Source organism: Mastomys coucha, unplaced genomic scaffold (assembly GCF_008632895.1).
Source record: "Mastomys coucha isolate ucsf_1 unplaced genomic scaffold, UCSF_Mcou_1 pScaffold14, whole genome shotgun sequence".
Classification (NCBI taxonomy): Eukaryota; Metazoa; Chordata; class Mammalia; order Rodentia; family Muridae; genus Mastomys; species Mastomys coucha.
The window spans coordinates 132,759,452-132,764,404 of NW_022196896.1; the positions used below are offsets into that span (position 1 = coordinate 132,759,452).

At 43.8% G+C, this 4,953-nt stretch overlaps 1 long non-coding RNA gene across 1 annotated transcript in view; it reads right to left on the reverse strand.

The window, feature by feature from the left end:
* Window positions 1-2,676, reverse strand: part of LOC116089355 — a 17,525-nt gene extending 14,849 nt beyond the window's left edge. Inside the window, exon 1 of the long non-coding RNA XR_004118304.1 lies at window positions 2,570-2,676. This is a non-coding gene — a long non-coding RNA (uncharacterized LOC116089355). The remainder of the gene's footprint in view (window positions 1-2,569) is intronic.
* Between the last annotated feature and the right edge of the window lie 2,277 nt (window positions 2,677-4,953).

Consider the following 4,953-nt stretch of genomic DNA (forward strand, 5'->3'; position numbering starts at 1 on the left):
CCCCCCCCCCCCCCGTTCAGGAAAAGGAATATTTCAGAATGTAGCATTATAAATTATGTATTCCCAAAAAATACTTGCTGGGAGCTTTAGATTCAAAACAGGCAACCTCTATGGATTTACCCACACACACATGCACACATACATGTACACACGCACACACACATGTATGCAAGCATGCATACATGCACAAACAGGGGTGGGTTTTCTTTCTAAAGCATACATAGTAAATAGCAGGGCTTAGCCCTTGTTAGTAGAGATAATGTGTATTTTATTATTGTTGTTGTTAATTGTAAGATGTTGTTTTACTATAGAACAGGGTTAGTCTTATTGCCTTTGTGTTGTTTTGAGGTAAGTTTTACTCTGTGATTCAGGCTGGCCTGGAACTCATTCTATAACCCAGGCTAGCCTCAGATTTAAGCAATCCTTATCTCCTGCTCTCCCAATGGCTGGCATTCCAGGACTCCTGGCCATTATAGGCATCGCTTCCTCCTGAAGAATCCTGAATGTTCTGAGTAATAACTCTATTGGCTTTGTCCACTGGGGAGAGAAAGAATTTAGATTGTTTTTGCATACATCTGAACTTTAGCATTTGGAAAATAATAGCCAAATGTACAACACATAGAATTCTGAGCTTCGTTCATTTTGGCAGAGACGAATACCCTTGAACTCCAGACACAGAGCATTTGAGGAAGCAGGAGGCACCTTTCCCAGTCCATGTGGTGGGCACTTGTGCTCACTGCTCTTGTTTTATCAAAAATTTTGCCTAGGTTCTCAGGACAAGAAAAAGAAAATTAAGTTTGCAAAATGGTCTACTGGCTGAATTAAATAAACCTTTGAATATGTTGTGTAAATCCTTCCTTGAAGGGCCAAAGATGTTTTCATTAGTGACTAGCATTTCCAAATGGAGACATTTCACCTAAAATATTAGATTTCTGTATTTTGAGCAGGTAGAAATGACAGCACTGGGGTCTTGCTGCTTCTGATGATGTCTGACAGGATATTGCAGGAACTTCCCCCTCTCTGTGAGCCGTGGGCAAGGCGGGCTGGGCTCCCTGGTAAATCCTTGTTTTCTTTTTCCTCTAGTCTTCTCTCAGAACTGTTGCCTCACCTACCTGAACTGTAGCAGGAATATGAATCGTTTTCTCTTAACATCTCGAGCTTGTATGTGAGCTGTTGAGGGAAACACATATGGTACGAGGGGACTCACAGAAGGATTGAGAAAGACAGGAACTTTGGAAGTGAGGTCGGTAGAACCAAAGATCTAAAGGGACAGCTTGCTCCTCTCTGAGGTAAAGGCTTAAAAGGAGTCAACAAGTCCTAAAACAAACAAACAAAAACAAACAAGCAAATGAATTGGAAACGGACAGGCCAGGGCAACACGATGTGATGTGGGGACTCCTGTGACCCAACCCTAGCTTTAGGAACTCAGAACACATACCCAACTCACTATGTGTCCCGGAGGTCCTAACCAAGAACTAGGGCAGAGTTAAAGGCGCCCCCCTTTGGTCAGACAAAGACACGCAACCTCCAAGGACTGAAAGGGATAAAAGACGTCAGAGTCTAAAAACTGCCCACTCCAACGGAATACCACTACACTTTGACCTAGGAACTCAGCAGTGCATCATCTGAGGGATGCCCAACCCCGATTAACACAGACGGTAACAAGTTCCTGGCAGTAGAGTAATTGCTAATAGGCAGGCATGTCGACACCACTAAAGAGAACGGAATTGAAACTGGGGTCCTTAGTACTCAACGGGCCAGGCAACCTGCTGGTTCCAGTTCCAGCTCCCTGCTGAATTACAGATGAAACGCTGCAAAGTATTTCAGAAATCTTTTATACAAAGCGGTTCCACGCAGCTGTGTTTTCCCTGCCCAAGTGGAGAGGAACACATTACTGAGAAAACCCTCTGTGTGGGGACTGTTAATGTGCCTCTAGGCTCCCGTGTAACAGGAAACCTGAAGGAGGAGGTACAAGGCTGTGATCCTAGAATAAATTCTGCATCGCAGTAGTGTCTGAGACCCAGCAGGATGCACTAAGTTAAAACTCTTGGTTGTTTTCGTGGTTTAATGCTACGGAAGTGACAGGAATTTAAAGTCTGCATTTGCATTAGCCTTCAACTAGTGATGACATTCTAGCCATACCCTTTTCTCTTTTCCTGAAAAGATTTACAGTATCTTTTCAAGGGTTCAGTAATTTCTTGAGATAATTAGGATCAATGAAGGGAATGGCATAATAACTAGCTCATTTTAGACTTTTTTCTCTACTTGTTATGATCCTATTTGCAATCTAGCAATTCAATATACAATATTTAGTGTTCTTATTTTCTGGGTACTAGCCCCAACTGAGAAAGTTGGTTCCTAAATGACTCCAGCTTGCTAACTGAGACAAGAGTTTGGGACTCCCTAACATGGCTGAGTGTCTTGTGGGTGTCTGATTCTAGTAGCTCAGCGACAGGGGTAAAGGGGGGGCCTTCCATTTCGAGTTCTTGTGTTCATCCCACCACTTGAGAATAAGACCACTACCATAATTTAAAGCCAAATTTGAAACATGATTTAACTAAATACTGACTACATTGATGAACTCTCTGGCCAGGTCCGTCTCTGGGTTTCCAGAAAAAGGCTTGAGTCATGGTTTTCAGGGACTAAAAAAAAATCTGTCAAACCCCACAATTCACCACATTTTCCACCAGGACCAATCAGGTGTAAGCAAACGTATGACGTATTTCCTGCCTACGCACCTTCCACCCACATGTGATCAAGCACATCCGGTGCAATTGGGTCAGACAAAACTTGTCTAGAGGAGTGAAAGCTTGTGGGTTGTTATTTTCCATAAACAGTCTCCAGCATTTCAGGGGCATCTGTCCTTGGGCAAGGGCTTACAGGTCAGGTGCGTTTTGATTCGTGGATTGCTTAAGCATAGTAATTAAAACTCAAAACATAACTTTGCCTCTCCACGCTAGAAGCCACTTATTTTAAGATGCACTCTAGGCTTGGCCACGCAGCTGTGTCTTTTGGGCTGGCCATGGTCAGCACCATGTTCTACCAGCCTAGTTATGATCATCTCCAGGAGACCTGGATCAGCCATAGTGACATTCCTTCCTGGAGGATGCATGGTGGCTCCAGGCTCACAGGCTCTTAAAGCTCCTGAGGCCCCTCCCCTCCCTAGGGTAGAAAACAAGCCCTTAGTGTAGGTAGCTACACTCAGGATGCTAAGGTGCTAGGAAACACGTTCTTAGTGTAGGTAGTTACAATCAGGATGCTAGGGTTTTCCATGAGTCACTTCGGCCGTGGGCGGAACTCTTTAGTGTATGGTGACCTAAGGCTACCCAGCACACTCACTGACTGTGATGGAATATTGCCCTTGGTCTGCTGGGAGCCTCCATGTCTGAGATGACTAGAGGTTTGTTCACATCTCCGCAGGTAAAGTCACATAACACATTCCTTTGAATGGAATTGATCAAGGAAAAAAAAAAAAAGACATGCAACAAAAGTTTAACAAAGTTGAAATAATCAAAGCCAAAGAAAGCATTTTGTGTAAGGTTAGTATAATGGATCGACAATGATCACTACCTGAAATCAAAATTGGTCCTGACTTTGTGGCACTGTGACCTAAGGAGATATAGCAAGCCACACTTGTCCCTTGAGACACTGAATCTTGGCTCAAATTCTAATGCATTTGGATCTGAAGTATCTAGTGGGTATCATAGGATAATGCTGCAATTTCCTTATGCATAGTTTATCAAAACCCAAAACAAACATGCGAGCAGAGTTTCCCAAGGAATGGTCTATATGTAACCGAAACTCAGTGACGGTAGTTTGGGGAAGGAACATCAGATGTGCCTGTTACCACCAGCTTTTCCCAAAACAAGCCTGCTAACACACACACCACAACCCCACTGCTTCCCTCTATGGTATCCCATGGAAGCATGAGCCCAGTAAAGAGCCCTTTGTCAGAATGCAGCATCGCCCATTTTTGTGTAATTAGAGGAAGCTTCTTTCTGTATTTAGAAGGCTTAGTGAAGTACAGGCTATGTCGGCTGTTAGAAAAAGCCAATAGAGACCCGAGTAGCAACTCACTGGGACGACACAAAGTCCTGCAGTCTAAACACTCAGTTACCATATATTGTATTTGGGAAAAAAAAAAATCTCCCTAGAGGCTAACAGCTCAGCGATGGCTCCATGGCAACTGTAGCGAGTCTGACAGCACACATCAGGAAGCAGAGTGGATGGGAAAGAGGCATCGCTGTCAGGAAGCACGGTAGACAGGGAAGAGGCTGTACAGCCCTTTAGTTGAAGGGCTCGGTATGTTGAAAGTCTTCCTAGATTTCTCGGAGCCCCAGCTGCTCTGTCCTCTGTTCTTAAGCATAAAGGACAGAAAATTAGGCATCCTTTTATGGAACTCTCCTTGTGAAGCAAGTGTTGAGCGCTTCAGTGTTCTGCAGTGTTTTCAATTCCTCTAAGCTTTTGATATTGTCAACACTTTTTCATAGATGAAAAATCTGAACTCTTGTCCAGAGAAGACAACAGCTACCATGAGGAAATAGAAGCCTCAAGGTGTAGTAGGAGATTACAAGTTCAGGGTCACCGGGCAGAAAGCAGAGGCATGGCTGCCTTTTGACCACATCTGATTTCTGAGACCACACTCTTAAACATCGGCCTTATATTGTCTCCCCACTAAAACAGTACAAGCTACAAGAGTCAAACATAGAAAAAGATGGACTTGTAACATTTCGGTTGAAATTTGGTCCCCATTATAAATGTTAAGAGGGCGGAAACCTTTCAGCTGTGGTGTTTGCAGATATAATTAGGCTAAATGAAACCATAAGGGTGTATTCAAAAAGTGGAGACCTGAGCTAAGGTGGTTTGAGTTGAGGCAGGAGAGTAAAGCAGAGTAAGGTACAGGGCAGCCTTGCACGGAGGCTGCAAAATTAAACCACGAGAAAGTACAGCTGG